Source organism: Cryptomeria japonica, unplaced genomic scaffold (assembly GCF_030272615.1).
Source record: "Cryptomeria japonica unplaced genomic scaffold, Sugi_1.0 HiC_scaffold_80, whole genome shotgun sequence".
Lineage (NCBI taxonomy): Eukaryota > Viridiplantae > Streptophyta > Pinopsida > Cupressales > Cupressaceae > Cryptomeria > Cryptomeria japonica.
In genome coordinates, this window is record NW_026728902.1 from 273,508 (window position 1) to 290,000 (window position 16,493).

A 16,493-nucleotide genomic window follows, 5' to 3' on the forward strand; every position below is an offset into this window, starting at 1 on the left:
GGTGCCTTGGTGCGCACAACTTGCCTGGGCTGCACACCAGGGCGGGCTCAAGATGGCACCCGCGTTCCGTTTTTTTCACTATCTTTCAAAACGGAAATTTTAAAATCTCGTTTTTTTTTTTTTTTTGCCTTTTCTGGAAATTAGTGAAGGCAGCGCATCAAAGGTGCGCAATGCTGGTGCGAACCCGGGAGCGCTCCGATGTGTGCTCCAAGGTGCGGCGTGCACGAAGTCCGAGCCCGGCTTGCCCCGGGTGCGCACCTCGCGTGCACCTTCGCCGGGGTGAGCACCTTGGCTGGGTTGCGCGCCCTGGTGCGCACCAAGGAGCGCTCTGAAGTGTGCTCCAAGGTGCGGCGTGCACGAAGTCGGAGCTCGGTTTGCCCCGGGTGTGCACCTCGGGTGCGCACCTCGCGTGCACCTTCGCTGCGGTGGGCACCTTGGCTGGGTTGCGCGCCTTGGTGGGCACCATGCAGTGCACGAAGTCGGAGCCCGGTTTGCCCCGGGCGCGCACCTCCGCCAGGGTGGGCACCTTGGTGCGCACAACTTGCCTGGGCTGCGCACCAGGAAGGGCTCAAGATGGCACCCGCGTTCCGTTTTTTTCACTATCTTTCAGAACGGAAATTTTAAAATATCGTTTTTTTTTGCCTTTTCTGGAAATTAGTGAAGGCAGCGCATCAAAGGTGCGCAACGCTGGTGCGAACCTGGGAGCGCTCCGATGTGTGCTCCAAGGTGCGGCGTGCACGAAGTCGGAGCCCGGTTTGCCCCGGGTGCGCCCTGGTGGGCACCATGGTGCGCACCAAGGAGCGCTCCGAAGTGTGCTCCAAGGTGCGGCCTGCACGAAGTCGGAGCCCGGTTTGCCCCGGGCGTGCACCGCGGGTGGGCACCTTGGTGCGCATGCCTTGCCTGGGCTGCGCACCAGGGCGGGCTCAAGATGGCACCCGCGTTCCGTTTTTTTCACTATCTTTCAAAACGGAAATTTTAAAATCTCATTTTTTTTTGCCTTTTCTGGAAATTAGTGAAGGCAGCGCATCAAAGGTGCGCACCTCGCTGCCCACCACGGTGCGCAACGCCGGTGGGCACCCGGGAGTGCTTCGAAGTGTGCTCCAAGGTGCTGCGTGCACGTTGTCGGAGCCCGGTTTGCCCCGGGTGCGCACCTCGCGTGCACCTTCGTCGGGGTGGGCACCTTGGCTGGGTTTGCCCCGGCTGCGCTCCGAAGCGGGGTTATTGGAGCGCCGCCTCTTTTTTTGTCGGAGCGTTTGGTGGGGTTTCTCGCATTGGCTCTTCCCAGGCCCGGTTGCCACCCTGGCGCGCACGAAGTCGGAAGTAGGGTTAATTGCCCGGGTGCGCACCTTTGCCAGGGTGGGCACCTTACCTGGGCTGTGCACCAGGGCGGGCTCAAGATGGCACCCGCGTTCCGTTTTTTTCACTATCTTTCAAAACGGAAATTTTAAAATCTCCTCTTTTTTTTGCCTTTTCTGGAAATTAGTGAAGGCAGCGCATCAAAGGTGCGCACCTCGCTGCCCACCTTGGTGTGCTCTGAGGTGCGCACCCGGGAGCGCTACGAAGTGTGCTCCAAGGTGCGGCGTGCACGTTGTCGGAGCCCGGTTTGCCCCGGGTGCGCACCTCGCCTGCACCTTGGCCGGGGTGGGCACCCTGGCTGGGTTTGCCCAGGGTGCGCTCCGAAGCGGGGTTACTGGAGCGCCCCCTCTTTTTTTGTCAGAGCGTTTGGTGGGGTTTCTCGCATTGGCTCTTCCCAGGCCCGGTTGTTGGGTGCGCTCCCACCCTGGCGCGCGCGAAGTTGGAAGTTGGGTTAATTGCCCGGGCGCGCACCTTCGCCAGGGTGGGCACCTTGGTGCGCACACCTTGGCTGGGCTGCGCACCAGGGCGGGCTCAAGATGGCACCAGCATTCCCTTTTTCTCACTATCTTTCAAAACGGAAATTTTAAAATCTCGTTTTTTTTTGCCTTTTATGGAAATTAGTGAAGGCATCGCATCAAAGGTGCGCACCTCGCTGCCCACCTTGGTGTGCTCCGAGGTGCCCACCACGGTGCGCTCCGAGGTGCCCACCACGGTGCGCAACGCCGGTGCGAACCCGGGAGCGCCCCGATGTGTGCTCCAAGGTGCGGCGTGCACGAAGCCGGACCCCGGTTTGCCCCGGGTGCGCACCTCGCGTGCACCTTGGTGCGCACACCTTGGCTGGGTTGCGCGGCCTGGTGGGCACCATGGTGCGCACCAAGGAGCGCTCCGAAGTGTGCTCCAAGGTGCGGCGTGCACGAAGTCCTAGCCCGGTTTGCCCCGGGTGCGCACCTTCGCCGCGGTGGGCACCATGGCGTGCACGAAGTCGGAGCCCGGTTTGCCCCGGGTGCGCACCTCGCGTGCACCTTCGCCGGGGTGGGCACCTCGGCTGGGTTGCGCGCCCTGGTGCGCACCAAGGAGCGCTCCGAAGTGTGCTCCAAGGTGCGGCGTGCACGAAGTCGGAGCCCGGTTTGCCCCGGGTGCGCACCTTCGCCGCGGTGGGCACCCTGGTGCGCACCATGGCGTGCACGAAGTCGGAGCCCGGTTTGCCCCGGGTGCGCACCTCGCGTGCACCTTCGGCGGGGTTGCGCGCCCTGGTGCGCACCAAGGAGCGCTCCGAAGTGTGCTCCAAGGTGCGGCGTGCACGAAGTCGGAGCCCGGTTTGCCCCGGGTGCGCACCTCGCGTGCACCTTCGGCGGGGTTGCGCGCCCTGGTGGGCACCATGGTGCGCACCAAGGAGCGCTCCGAAGTGTGCTCCAAGGTGCGGCGTGCACGAAGTCGGAGCCCGGTTTGCCCCGGGTGCGCACCTCGCGTGCACCTTCGCCGCGGTGGGCACCATGGCGTGCACGAAGTCGGAGCCCGGTTTGCCCCGGGTGCGCACCTCGCGTGCACCTTCGCCGGGGTGGGCACCTCGGCTGGGTTGCGCACCCTGGTGCGCACCAAGGAGCGCTCCGAAGTGTGCTCCAAGGTGCGGCGTGCACGAAGTCGGAGCCCGGTTTGCCCCGGGTGCGCACCTCGCGTGCACCTTCGCCGCGGTGGGCACCATGGCGTGCACGAAGTCGGAGCCCGGTTTGCCCCGGGTGCGCACCCCGCGTGCACCTTCGCCGGGGTGGGCACCTCGGCTGGGTTGCGCGCCCTGGTGCGCACCAAGGAGCGCTCCGAAGTGTGCTCCAAGGTGCGGCGTGCACGAAGTCGGAGCCCGGTTTGCCCCGGGTGCGCACCTCGCGTGCACCTTCGCCGCGGTGGGCACCTTGGCTGGGTTGGGCACCATTGAGCGCTCCGAAGTGTGCTCCAAGGTGCGCACCATGGCCCTCCAAGGTGCGCAGCATGGCGTGCACGAAGTCGGAGCCCGGTTTGCCCCGGGTGCGCACCTCGCGTGCACCTTCGCCAGGGTGGGCACCTCGGTGCGCACACCTTCTCAATGTTTTCTTGCCTTTTCTGGAAATTGGTGAAGGCAGCGCATCAAAGGTGCGCACCTCGGTGTGCTCCGAGGTGCGAACCCGAGAGCGCTCCGAGGTGCCCACGAAGTCGAAAGTCGGGTTAATTGCATTGTTTTCCCCGGGTGCGCTCCGAGGTGCGCAACATCGGTGCGCACCAAGGAGGGCTCCGAAGTGTGCTCCAAGGTGCGCACGATTCGGAGCTCGGTTTGCCCGGGGTGCGCACACCTTGGCTGGGTTGCGCACCCTTTGTGCGCTCCAAGGTGCGCACGAAGTCGGAGCTCGGTTTGCCCCGGGTGCGCACCTTCGCCAGGGTGCGCACCTTGATGCGCACGCCTTGGCTGGGCTGCGCACCTTGGTGGGCGCCATGGTGCGCACCTTTCGTGCGCTCCAAGGTGCGCACGAAGTCGGAGCTCGGTTTGCCCCGGGTGCGCACCTTGGTGGGCGCCATGGTGCACTCCGAGGTGCCCAAGATTGGTGCGCACCAAGGAGCGCTCCGAAGTGCGCTCCAAGGTGCGCAGGTGCGCGCGAAGTCGAAAGTTGGGTTAATTGTCCGGTTTGCCTCGGGTGCGCACCTTGCGTGCACCTTCGCCAGGGTGGGCGCCTTGGTGCGCACACCTTGGCTGGGCTGCGCACCCGGGCGCGCACACCTTGGCACCCGCGTTTCCTTCATTTTAAATTTTTTTTTTTTACAATCTCTCAAGTGGGAAATTCTATAATCTCAACTTTTTTTGCCTTTTCAGGAAACTTTTGAATGGAGCGCATCATTGGTGCGCTCCGAAGTGTGCTCCAAGGTGCGCACCTCTGGTGTGCTCCAAAGCTCTCTCCAGCTGCGTGCACCTGCCCCGGCCGCGCACCCGGCCCCGCCCAGCTTCGCTCACCTGTCCCGGGCGTCTGGTGCGGAACCTTAGAGTAAGAAACATCACCGTGCACCTTGGCCAACGTGCGCGACTCGACCGAGCGCGCACTGGCCGAGGTGCACACCGATTTCACCTGGGTGCGCGCGCAGCACCTCGGGCGCACCGGGGTGCGCGCACAACGCCCGGGTTGCACCGTGGCCTGTGTGCTCGGGGCGCCTCGGGTGCGCGCTCGGTGTCGCCCCCCGCGCGCGCGGTAGTGCGGGCAGCGCACCCCGGCCCGGCCCGGCCCCGACGAGAACGCAAACGGGCAAAAGGTTTATTCAAATAGCATTGCGACGCCCGGCGAAAAACTAAGAAAGGGTGCAACACCGGGACTTCCCGGGAGGTCACCCATCCCAGTACTACTCCGGCCCAAGCGCGCTTAACTGCGGAGTTCTGATGGGATCCGGTGCACTAACGCTGGTATGATCGCACCCGTTATGAGCTTGTCGCAGTGTGTACTTAGCAAACCGCGACCCACGTGCGAATCCACCCCGGCCACCCACCCCCGTCGAGGTGCACACCCTCCCTCGCGAAGTGCGCCCCGTTCGCCAAGTGTGAGCCCTGCCCGGGTGCGCGCACCTTGCTAGGGCGTCGGGTGTGCACCCGGCCCGGCCTACGTGCGTGCACCTGGACGGGGCGTCGTGTGCGTGCAGTGTCCCGTCTGCAACGCGGTGCCCACACACCACCTCGGGCGCAACGACCTGCGCTCACATGTGGGCCGAGTGCACCTTGGTGCATGTTCGGGGCGCCTCGGGTGCACGCTCGATCTTGCCCCGGTGCACCAAGGCGCTCGGTTTGCCCCGGGTGCGCACTTGGTGCAAGGTGGGCACCCAAAATAGGGATCAAGCACCAAAACACAAGTTTCGGGATGCAAAATGGGACCCAAGGACCACAAATGCGTTCCAAGACCCATGATGGGTCCACGAGAACAAAAATGTGTTCCGAGACTTAATAAACAAATATTGGGTTTTAGGAGAAGAAACATGCTCTGATGCCCAAAACGAGAATCGACCCCGAAAAGGCCACAGGCCAAAAGTGGGATGCGAGACAAAAAAAAATGGGACCCGAGGACCAAAATTGGGTTCCCAGGTCGAAGACAGGGCAACCGGACAAGAAACGACCTCTAAGGCTCGAAATGAGTCCCGACGACTAAAACTTGACAAGAAGCACCCATCAGGCACCCAACTCGACACCCATGGGATGCCGACCCACCCGGGCTTCCACCTAGCACACCTTGGCACCCACCCACCCTCGCACCCAACCTCGCACCCAACTTAGCACCTTTGAACCCACATTGGCACTCACCCTGACCCTGGCACCTTGGAACCCACATTGGCACTCACCTTGACCCTGGCACCCACCTTTGCACTCACCTTGGGACCCACCCTGGCTCCCACCTCGGCACCCACCCAGACACCCACCTTGGTTCCTTGGCACCCACCTTGGATCCTTGGCACCCACCCCGACACCCACCTTGGCACGCAACTTGGCTACTTGCCACCCACCTTGGCTCCTTGACGCCCACCCCGACAACCACCCCGTGACCTACCCTGGCTAGGGTTGGTGCACACCCACCCTGGTGCCCACCTTGGCACCCACCCCATGACCCACCTTGGCACGCACCTTAGTACCCACCCTGTTACCCACCCTAGGACCCACCCCGTGACCCACCTTGGCCAGGGTGGGTGCACCCACCCTGGTGCCCACCTTGGCACCCACCCATCCTAGCACCCAGCCTGTGACCGGGCTTGGAACCCAACCTTGCACCCGTCTTGGCCAGTGTGGGTGCGCACCCATCCTGGCACCCACGTTGTGACACACCCTTTAACCCACGCACCCTAGCAGCCACGTTGGCACCCACCTTGGAACACAACCTAGCAACTTGGCACCCACCCCGTGACCCACCTTGGCATCCACCATAGCAGTCGCCCACTTGGCACCCACCTTGGAACCCAAGTTGGCACCCACCTCGGCACCCACCTTGACACTTGTGGACCCACCTTGCCACTCACCCTAGCATCGACCCATCCTAGCACCCACCCTGGCACCTTTGCACCCTAGCACTCACCCATCCTAGCACCTAACCTGTGACCCACCTTGACACTCACCCTCGCACCCACCTTGGAACCCAACCTAGCACCCACCCACCCTGACACCAACCCTAGCACCTACCCACCCTTGCACCCACCCTGTGACCCATCTTGGCACCCACCCATCCTACCACTCAACCTATCACCCACCTTCTCACCCACCTTGGCATCCACCTTAGCACCCACCCACACTGGCACCTTGGCACCCACCTCGGGCAAGGTGGGTGCACACCCACCCTGACACCCAATTTAGAACCAACCGAGCATGTTACCCACCTTGGCACCCACATTGCAGCCCACCCTAGTACCCACCCTATGACCCACATTGGCATCCACACCCTAGCACCCAGGCACCTCGACACCCGCCTTGACACGCACCCTAGCACTAAACCTGTGACCCACCTTGGAACTCACCCTAGAACCCACCCACCCTGTGAACCACCTTGGCATCCACCTTAGCACCCACCCACCTTGGCACCCACTCTAGCACTCACCCATCCTAACACCCAACTTGTTACCCACCTTGGCACCCGCCCTCGCGTCCACCTTGAAACCCACCCTAGCACCCACCCACGCAGGAGCCCACCTTGGCACCCAACCTAACACCCACGCATCCTGGCACCCAACTTGTGACCCACCTTGGAACCCACCCTAGTACCCACCTTTGAACCCACTATATCACCAACCCACCTTGGCACCCACCCTATGACCCTCTTTGGAATCCACCCTAGCACGCACCCACCCTGGCACCCACCATGGAGCGCACCCTAGCACCCACCCACCTCGGCACGCACCTCAACACCCACCTTGGTGTGCGCACTGCGCCAACCTCTCAAAGACCCTATGTGGTGCGCTCCAAAGTGTACACCTTTGGTGCGCTCCAAGGTGCGCACCTTTGGTGCACACCGAGGTGCACACCAAAGTGTGCACCGAGGTGAGCACCAAAGTGCACTCCAAGGTGCACACCAAGGCGTGCACCTTTGGTGCGGTCAATGCAAACGAATTCGGAAGTTGGGGTCGATGTCCTAATCGCTGCTGCAGACTACACGTATGAGAATCGGACAAATAGCTTTATATAGGGGAGGTGTTGCGTTTGATGGGTCGACTCCCCTGGTTGTGTGCACTGCACCAACTTCAAAGACCCTGTCTTGTTTAAGAAGTCAAAAGTTGGGGTGGATGTCCTAATCATTGCTGCAGTCTACGCATGTATGAGAATCAGACAAATAGCTTATATAGGGGAGGTGTTGCATTCGGTGGGTTGACTCCCCTGGTTGTGCGCACTGCGCCAACCTCAAAGACCCCGCATAGCAGAAGAAGTCGGAAGTCGGATTTTGGTGAGCACCAAGGCGTGCACCTTTGGTGCGGTCAACGCAGACGAATTCAGAAGTTGGGGTGGATGTCCTAATCGTTGTTGCAGGCTACACATGTATGAGAATCAGACAAATAGCTTATATAGGGGAGGTGTTGGGTTTGATGGGTCAACTCCCTTGGTTGTGCGCATTACGCCAACCTCAAAGACCTTGTTTTCGTTAAGAAGTCAAAAGTTGGGGTCAATGTCCTAATGGCTCCTGTAGGCTACACATGTATGAGAATCGGACAAATAGCTTATATAGGGGAGGTGTTGGGTTTGATGGGTCGACTCCCCTGGTTGTGCGCATTACGTCAACCTCAAAGACTTTGTTTTCGTTAAGAAGTCAAAAGTTGGGGTCGATGTCCTAATTGCTCCTGTAGACTACACATGTATGAGAATCAGACAAATAGCTTATATAGGGGAGGTGTTGGGTTTGATGGGTTGACTCCCCTAGTTGTTCGCATTACACCAACCTCAAAGACCTTGTTTTCGTTTAGAAGCCGAAAGTTGGGGTCGATGTCCTAATTGCTCCTGCAGGCTACGCATGTATGAGAATCAGACAAATAGCTTATATAGGGGAGGTGTTGGGTTTGATGGGTCGACTCCCCTGGTTGTGCGCATTGCGCCAACCTCAAAGACCCTGCATTGCGGATGAAGTCGAAAGTCAGAGTTTGGTGTGCTACAAGGTGTGGTCGAAGGTGCTCACCTAGGTGTGCACCTTTGGAGCGCAGGAAAAGTGCCCTCCAAAAGTGCGCACCTTTGGAGTGCACAAAAGTGCCCTCCAAAAGTGCGCACCTTTGGAGCGCACAAAAGTGCCCTCCAAAAAGTGCCCTCCAAAAGTGCGCACCTTTGGAGCGCACAAAAGTGCCCTCCAAAAAGTGCCCTCCAAAAGTGCGCACCTTTGGAGTGCAGAAAAGTGCCCTCCAAAAAGTGCCCTCCAAAAGTGTGCACCTTTGGAGTGCACAAAAGTGCCCTCCAAAAGTGCGCACCTTTGGAGCGCAGAAAAGTGCCCTCCAAAAAGTGCCCTCCAAAAGTGCGCACCTTTGGAGCGCAGAAAAGTGCCCTCCAAAAAGTGCCCTCCAAAAGTGCGCACCTTTGGAGCGCAGAAAAGTGCCCTCCAAAAAGTGCCCTCCAAAAGTGCGCACCTTTGGAGCGCAGAAAAGTGCCCTCCAAAAAGTGCCCTCCAAAAGTGCGCACCTTTGGAGCGCACAAAAGTGCCCTCCAAAAAGTGCCCTCCAAAAGTGCGCACCTTTGGAGCGCACAAAAGTGCCCTCCAAAAGTGCGCACCTTTGGAGCGCACAAAAGTGCCCTCCAAAAGTGCGCACTTTTGGTGCGCACCAAGGCGCTGGTTCGGTCGTTGCAGGCGAGTTCGGAAGTTGGGGTCGATGTCCTGAGCGGAGGTGCAAACTACACAGGTGTCGGAATCGGACAAATAGCTTATATAGGGGAGGTGTATGCTTCGATGGGTCGACTCCCCAGGTTGAGCGCACCGCGCCAACCTCAAAGACCCTACGGTATGGATGAAGTCGGAAGTTGGGTCCGATGACCGATTCGATTAGTAGGTATGCTCATGAGGTCGGAATTTGGGTCCGATGACCTGCCATGTGCAGGAAGGCGAATGTTGGCACTGTGCGTTGCAAGGTGCACACCAAGGTGCTGGTGCGGTCTTTTTAGTCGAGTTCGGAAGTTGGGGTCGATGTCCTGATCGGAGGTGCAAGCTACACAGGTGTGGGAATCGGACAAATAGCTTATATAGGGGAGGTGTATGCTTCGTTGGGTCGACTCCCCGGGTTGAGCGCACCGCGCCAACCTCAAAGACCCTACGGTATGGATGAAGTCGGAAGTTGGGTCCGATGACCGATTCGATATGTAGGCATACTCGCGAGGTCGGAATTTGGGTCCGATGACCTGCCATGTGCAGGAAGGCGAATGTTGGCACTGTGCGTTGCAAGGTGCGCACCAAGGCGCTGGTTCGGTCGTTGCAGGCGAGTTCGGAAGTTGGGGTCGATGTCCTGATCGGAGGTGCAAACTACACAGGTGTGGGAATCGGACAAATAGCTTATATAGGGGAGGTGTATGCTTCGTTGGGTCGACTCCCCGGGTTGAGCGCACCGCGCCAACCTCAAAGACCCTACGGTATGGATGAAGTCGGAAGTTGTGTCCGATGACCGATTCGATATGTAGGCATACTCGCGAGGTCGGAATTTGGGTCCGATGACCTGCCATGTGCAGGAAGGCGAATGTTGGGACTGTGCGTCGCAAGGTGCGCACCAAGGCGCTGGTGCCGTCGTTGCAGTCGAGTTCGGAAGTTGGGGTCGATGTCCTGGTCAGAGGTGCAAACTACACAGGTGTGGGAATCGGACAAATAGCTTATATAGGGGAGGTGTATGCTTCGATGGGTCGACTCCCCGGGTTGAGCGCACCGCGCCAACCTCAAAGACCCTACAGTATGGATGAAGTCGGAAGTTGGGTCCGATGACCGATTCGATACGTAGGCATATTGGCGAGGTCTGAATTTGTGTCCGATGACCTGCCATGCGCAGGAAGGCGGAATTTGGGTCCGATGACCGAGTTGATGGCGTGCCATGCGCAGAAAGGCGGAATTTGGGTCCGATGACCGAGTTGATGTTGATGGCCCGCCATGCACAGGAAGGCGGAATTTGGGTCCGATGACCGATTTGAAGGCGTGCCATGCGCAGAAAGGCGGAGTTTGGGTCCGATGACCGAGTTGATATTGATGGCCCGCCATGCGCAGGAAGGCGGAATTTGGGTCCGATGACCTGACATACGCATGGAGTCCGACTCGGGGGCCGATGTTCGATTCGATGACTTGCATTGTGGGTAAAGTCGGAAGTTGTGGTCTTTGACCCGATTCGATGACCAGACTTCGGCTGCTTGAGAATCGGACAAATAACTTATATAGGGGAGGTAGTGTTCTCGAGCATCCTCCCCCCGTGCCCGTTTATGTCGATTGATGCTGGTGCTCGACTGGTTGGAGCGCTCGGATGCAAAAATCTTGCACCAGGATTTATCGATTGTGATGGACACGGCAAGTCTCCTGATTGCTATGCAGGAGCTCATCGTGAATCTCTATGCGGCCTTGGTATGGACTCGACCTGCGGAATGGTTCGGCAATGGTAGTCGCTCCAACACGTCCTTGCAATGGCCACAGAGGTGATTCGACTAGAGCTCCAGTCTAGCTTTTGGGTTGCTTGGCGGACTGGTATAGCCGCGATCGAGTTCCGGCCATGAACGTTTTAGATAGCTCTTGGGCTTTCTGGGACGGAAGTCGGAAGTTTGGGCTGTTGTCCGATTTGATGACCATTCTTCGGATGTGTGAGAATCGGACAAATAACTTATATAGGGGACTGTGTTGTCTCACGCAGCCCCCTCCGTGCCCCTCTATCTCGACCGATGTTGGTGCTTGAAAGGGTTGGGATCGCTCGGATTTATAAACGTGCACCACCATTTGTCGAGTGTGAGGGACGCGGCAGGTCTCCTAAATGCTATACGGGCGCTCTCTGAGAATCTCTATCCGGCCTCGACACAGACTAGTCTTGCTGAATGGTTTGGCACTGGTAGTCGATCCAACACGTCGTTGTTGTGGCCGCCTAGGCGATTCGATTCGAGCCCCCGTCTAGCTTTTGGGTTGCTTGGCGGATTTTGCCCTATCCGCAAGTGAGCTCGGTCCCTAAACGTTCGAGAAACCCGATTGCTATGCGCCGACTCTCTTTCTTGCGAGCCTCCATCTAGCTTTTGGGTCTCTACGGAACGGAAGTCGGAATCTGGGACCGTTGTTTGATTCGACGAGGCAGACTACGGTTGTGCGAGAATCGGACAAATAACTTATATAGGGGAGGTGTTGACTGGAGCATTCTCCCCCGTGCCCCTCTAACTCGACCAATGCTGGCGCTCGAACGGTGGTAGCGCTCGGATTTTCGTTGAGCGCCAGCATTGGTCGATTTAGAGGGGCATGCGAGATTCCCGAATGCTATGCGAGGGCTCTAACGGAAATGTCTATTGGTTTCGGTATGGATGCAATTGCGAGTGGTTCGGCAAAGGTAGTCGTTCCGATGCGTCCATGTCGTGGCCAAATCGATAATTCGATTTGAGCCCTCGTATAGCATTTGGGTCTCTCGATGTGATTCCGCATTCCAGTCCCTTTGGGCACTGCTTGAGCCGCATCCCAGGGGGTTCCCTTCCCAATAATCTGCCTCGCAACCCGATTGCTATGCGGTGAGGCTCCTCGGCCGCCTCGGAACTATCTGTGTATCAGACGCATCGCGGGATAAGGGGTTGGCAACGGTAGTCGCCCCAAGCGCGTCCGATGCTTGGACCATTCCGAGGCGGCCCTGAAGCCTCTTCCGTCTAGCCGTTGGGTCCTTCTCGCCGCATCCCTTGCCTCGCACCCCGATTGCTATGCGGTGAGGCTCCTCGGCCGCCTTGGAACTATCTGTGTATCAGACGCATCGCGGGATAAGGGGTTGTCACTGGTAGTCGCCCCAAGCGCGTCCGATGCTTGGACCATTCCGAGGCGGCCCTGAAGCCTCTTCCGTCTAGCCGTTGGGTCCTTCTCGCCGCATCCCTCGACTCGCACCCCGATTGCTATGCGGTGAGGCTCCTCGGCCGCCTTGGAACTATCTGTGTATCGGACGCGTCGCGGGATAAGGGGTTGTCACTGGTAGTCGCCCCAAGCGCGTCCGATGCTTGGACCATTCCGAGGCGGCCCTGAAGCCTCTTCCGTCTAGCCGTTGGGTCCTTCTCGCCGCATCCCTCGCCTCGCACCCCGATTGCTATGCGGTGAGGCTCCTCGGCCGCCTTGGAACTATCTGTGTATCGGACGCGTCGCGGGATAAGGGGTTGTCACTGGTAGTCGCCCCAAGCGCGTGCGATGCATGGACCATTCCCAGGCGGCCCTGAAGCCTCTTCCGTCTAGCCGTTGGGTCCTTCTCGCCGCATCCCTCGCCTCGCACCCCGATTGCTATGCGGTGAGGCTCCTCGGCCGCCTTGGAACTATCTGTGTATCGGACGCGTCGCGGGATAAGGGGTTGTCACTGGTAGTCGCCCCAAGCGCGTCCGATGCTTGGACCATTCCGAGGCGGCCCTGAAGCCTCTTCCGTCTAGCCGTTGGGTCCTTCTCGCCGCATCCCTCGCCTCGCACCCCGATTGCTATGCGGTGAGGCTCCTCGGCCGCCTTGGAACTATCTGTGTATCGGACGCGTCGCGGGATAAGGGGTTGTCACTGGTAGTCGCCCCAAGCGCGTCCGATGCTTGGACCATTCCGAGGCGGCCCTGAAGCCTCTTCCGTCTAGCCGTTGGGTCCTTCTCGCCGCATCCCTCGCCTCGCACCCCGATTGCTATGCGGTGAGGCTCCTCGGCCGCCTTGGAACTATCTGTGTATCGGACGCGTCGCGGGATAAGGGGTTGTCACTGGTAGTCGCCCCAAGCGCGTCCGATGCTTGGACCATTCCGAGGCGGCCCTGAAGCCTCTTCCGTCTAGCCGTTGGGTCCTTCTCGCCGCATCCCTCGCCTCGCACCCCGATTGCTATGCGGTGAGGCTCCTCGGCCGCCTTGGAACTATCTGTGTATCGGACGCATCGCGGGATAAGGGGTTGTCACTGGTAGTCGCCCCAAGCGCGTCCGATGCTTGGACCATTCCGAGGCGGCCCTGAAGCCTCTTCCGTCTAGCCGTTGGGTCCTTCTCGCCGCATCCCTCGCCTCGCACCCCGATTGCTATGCGGTGAGGCTCCTCGGCCGCCTTGGAACTATCTGTGTATCGGACGCGTCGCGGGATAAGGGGTTGTCACTGGTAGTCGCCCCAAGCGCGTCCGATGCTTGGACCATTCCGAGGCGGCCCTGAAGCCTCTTCCGTCTAGCCGTTGGGTCCTTCTCGCCGCATCCCTCGCCTCGCACCCCGATTGCTATGCGGTGAGGCTCCTCGGCCGCCTTGGAACTATCTGTGTATCGGACGCGTCGCGGGATAAGGGGTTGTCACTGGTAGTCGCCCCAAGCGCGTCCGATGCTTGGACCATTCCGAGGCGGACCTGAAGCCTCTTCCGTCTAGCCGTTGGGTCCTTCTCGCCGCATCCCTCGCCTCGCACCCCGATTGCTATGCGGTGAGGCTCCTCGGCCGCCTTGGAACTATCTGTGTATCGGACGCGTCGCGGGATAAGGGGTTGTCACTGGTAGTCGCCCCAAGCGCGTCCGATGCTTGGACCATTCCGAGGCGGCCCTGAAGCCTCTTCCGTCTAGCCGTTGGGTCCTTCTTGCCGCATCCCTCGCCTCGCACCCCGATTGCTATGCGGTGAGGCTCCTCGGCCGCCTTGGAACTATCTGTGTATCGGACGCGTCGCGGGATAAGGGGTTGTCACTGGTAGTCGCCCCAAGCGCGTCCGATGCTTGGACCATTCCGAGGCGGCCCTGAAGCCTCTTCCGTCTAGCCGTTGGGTCCTTCTCGCCGCATCCCTCGCCTCGCACCCCGATTGCTATGCGGTGAGGCTCCTCGGCCGCCTTGGAACTATCTGTGTATCGGACGCATCGCGGGATAAGGGGTTGTCACTGGTAGTCGCCCCAAGCGCGTCCGATGCTTGGACCATTCCGAGGCGGCCCTGAAGCCTCTTCCGTCTAGCCGTTGGGTCCTTCTCGCCGCATCCCTCGCCTCGCACCCCGATTGCTATGCGGTGAGGCTCCTCGGCCGCCTTGGAACTATCTGTGTATCGGACGCGTCGCGGGATAAGGGGTTGTCACTGGTAGTCGCCCCAAGCGCGTCCGATGCTTGGACCATTCCGAGGCGGACCTGAAGCCTCTTCCGTCTAGCCGTTGGGTCCTTCTCGCCGCATCCCTCGCCTCGCACCCCGATTGCTATGCGGTGAGGCTCCTCGGCCGCCTTGGAACTATCTGTGTATCGGACGCGTCGCGGGATAAGGGGTTGTCACTGGTAGTCGCCCCAAGCGCGTCCGATGCTTGGACCATTCCGAGGCGGCCCTGAAGCCTCTTCCGTCTAGCCGTTGGGTCCTTCTCGCCGCATCCCTCGCCTCGCACCCCGATTGCTATGCGGTGAGGCTCCTCGGCCGCCTTGGAACTATCTGTGTATCGGACGCGTCGCGGGATAAGGGGTTGTCACTGGTAGTCGCCCCAAGCGCGTCCGATGCTTGGACCATTCCGAGGCGGACCTGAAGCCTCTTCCCTCTAGCCGTTGGGGCTTTCTCGCCGCATCCCTCGCCTCGCACCCCGATTGCTATTCGGTGAGGCTCCTCGGCCGCCTTGGAACTATCTGTGTATCGGACGCATCGCGGGATAAGGGGTTGGCAGTGGTAGTCGCCCCAAGCGCGTCCGATGCTTGGACCATTCCGAGGCGGCCCTGCAGCCTCTTCCGTCTAGCCGTTGGGGCCATCTCGCTGCATCCCCCACCTCGCACCACGATTGCTATGCGGTGAGGCTCCTTGGCCGCCTCGGAACTATCTGTGTATCGGACGCATCGCGGGATAAGGGGTTGTCACTGGTAGTCGCCCCAAGCGCGTCCGATGCTTGGACTATTCCGAGGCGGCCCTGCAGCCTCTTCCGTCTAGCCGTTGGGGCCATCTCGCCGCATCCCCCAGCTCCTCGGCCGCCTCGGAACTATCTGTGTATCGGACGCATCGCGGGATAAGGGGTTGGCAGTGGTAGTCGCCCCAAGCGCGTTCGATGCTTGGACTATTCCGAGGCGGCCCCGCAGCCTCTTCCGTCTACCCTTTGGGGCCATCTCGCCGCATCCCTCGCCTCGCACCCCGATTGCTATGCGGTGAGGCTCCTCGGCCGCCTGGGAACTATCTTCGTATCGGATGCATCGCGGGATAAGGGGTTGTCACTGGTAGTCGCCCCAAGCGCGTCCGATGCTTGGACTATTCCGAGGCGGCCCTGTGGCCTCTTCCGTCTAGCCGTTGGGGCCATCTCGCCGCATCCCTCACCTCGCACCCCCATTGCTATGCGGTGAGGCTCCTCGGCCGCCTTGGAACTGTCTTCGTATCGGAAGCATCGCGGGATAAGGGGTTGTCACTGGTAGTCGCCCCAAGCGCGTCCGATGCTTGGACTATTCCGAGGCGGCCCTGCAGCCTCTTCCGTCTAGCCGTTGGGGCCATCTCGCCGCATCCCCCACCTCGCACCCGGATTGCTATGCGGTGAGGCTCCTCGGCCGCCTTGGAACTATCTTCGTATCGGACGCATCGCGGGATAAGGGGTTGTCACTGGTAGTCGCCCCAAGCGCGTCCGATGCTTGGACTATTCCGACGCGGCCCTGTGGCCTCTTCCGTCTAGCCGTTGGGGCCATCTCGCCGCATCCCCCACCTCGCACCCCGATTGCTATGCGGTGAGGCTCCTCGGCCGCCTTGGAACCATCTTCGTATCGGACGCATCGCGGGATGAGGGGTTGTCACTGGTAGTCGCCCCAAGCGCGTCCGATGCTTGGACCATTCCGAGGCGGCCCTGAAGCCTCTTCCGTCTAGCCGTTGGGGCCTTCCCGCCCCATCCCTCGCCTCGCACCCCCGATTGCTATGCGGTGAGGCTCCTCGGCCGCCTTGGAACCATCTGTGTATCGGACGCATCGCGGGATAAGGGGTTGGCACTGGTAGTCGCCCCAAGCGCGTCCGATGCTTGGAGCATTCCGAGGTGGCCCTGAAGCCTCTTCCGTCTAGCCGTTGGGGCCTTCCCGCCCCATCCCTCGCCT

The 16,493-nt window shown here is 60.4% G+C and overlaps 1 non-coding gene across 1 annotated transcript; it reads right to left on the reverse strand.

The window, feature by feature from the left end:
- Positions 1-4,666: 4,666 nt before the first annotated feature.
- LOC131864237 (5S ribosomal RNA) lies at positions 4,667-4,785 on the reverse strand. The gene has a single exon (XR_009363076.1). It is a non-coding gene; the product is annotated as a 5S ribosomal RNA (ribosomal RNA).
- Positions 4,786-16,493: the final 11,708 nt, after the last annotated feature.